A 953-nucleotide genomic window follows, 5' to 3' on the forward strand; every position below is an offset into this window, starting at 1 on the left:
AATTATACAAACAATAATTGGCTTTCTTGAGAACCTGCCGTTCTTCGTCCTTGAGCGCAAAAGCAGCACAAAGTTCCCACCATTGTTTTGATTATACTGAAGTAGCACAAGGACATTTCCTTGCGTTCCCACCACTCTGATTAGACTGAGGACATCTCATGGATCAGTGCCCAAAGCACTCAATGCTTCTTTGCAGGCCCCCGGTTTGCCGCGGGGGGGCTCAAAGCATTCAGGACTGTTCACAGCTCTGGCTTATTCACATGCCCCCGGTTTGCCGGGGGGGGCTCAAAGCAATCAGGACTGTTTGTAGTTCTGGCTTATTCGTCAGCCCCCAGTTTGTTGGGAGGGGGGGCTCATGGGTCATGTCTCCTTTCCATGTCCTCAGTTATTCCACTACCTTTCCGCCTTTTTGTTTTGTAATTTTTGCAGCATCAAGGAGAACACGGCAGCTTGTTGCGATGTTGTACGGCGGGTGACTTTCAATCGTCGTCGGACTATAATTAAACATATGATTATTATTATAATGAGCATTAGCAATCCTGTAAGTAGAAGCTGTTATGGCTATAATACCCATGACAGCTGCAATCAGCATTTCTACAAATCTTTAACTTTTTTTAATGTATCAGTTAAATATTGTAAAACAGTCATAGGAAGAGATTTTTGCCATTTCCTTCCAAGATTGACAGGAAGCCAAAGACCTGTCCGAGCTCGTAAGATACACAAACTTTCAGTAGATATGTTAAAAGATATACTAGAGGGCTTCCCTGGTGGCACAGTGATTGAGAGTCCGCCTGCCGATGCAGGGGACACGGGTTCGCGCCCCGGTCCGGGAGGATCCCACATGCCGCGGAGCGGCTGGGCCCGTGAGCCATGGCCGCTGAGCCTGCGCATCCGGAGCCTGTTGCTCCGCAACGGGAGAGGCCACAACAGTGAGAGGCCTGCATACCGCAAAA

The 953-nt window shown here is 48.6% G+C and overlaps 1 long non-coding RNA gene across 1 annotated transcript in view; it reads right to left on the reverse strand.

Annotated features, from left to right (window-relative positions):
* LOC114898749 overlaps positions 1–953 on the reverse strand; it is a 3,385-nt gene continuing 2,432 nt past the window's right edge. Inside the window, exon 2 of the long non-coding RNA XR_003794462.1 lies at positions 1–494. This is a non-coding gene — a long non-coding RNA (uncharacterized LOC114898749). The remainder of the gene's footprint in view (positions 495–953) is intronic.

This window comes from Monodon monoceros, unplaced genomic scaffold, assembly GCF_005190385.1.
Source record: "Monodon monoceros isolate NGI ecotype Baffin Bay Population unplaced genomic scaffold, NGI_Narwhal_1 Contig2857_ctg1, whole genome shotgun sequence".
Lineage (NCBI taxonomy): Eukaryota > Metazoa > Chordata > Mammalia > Artiodactyla > Monodontidae > Monodon > Monodon monoceros.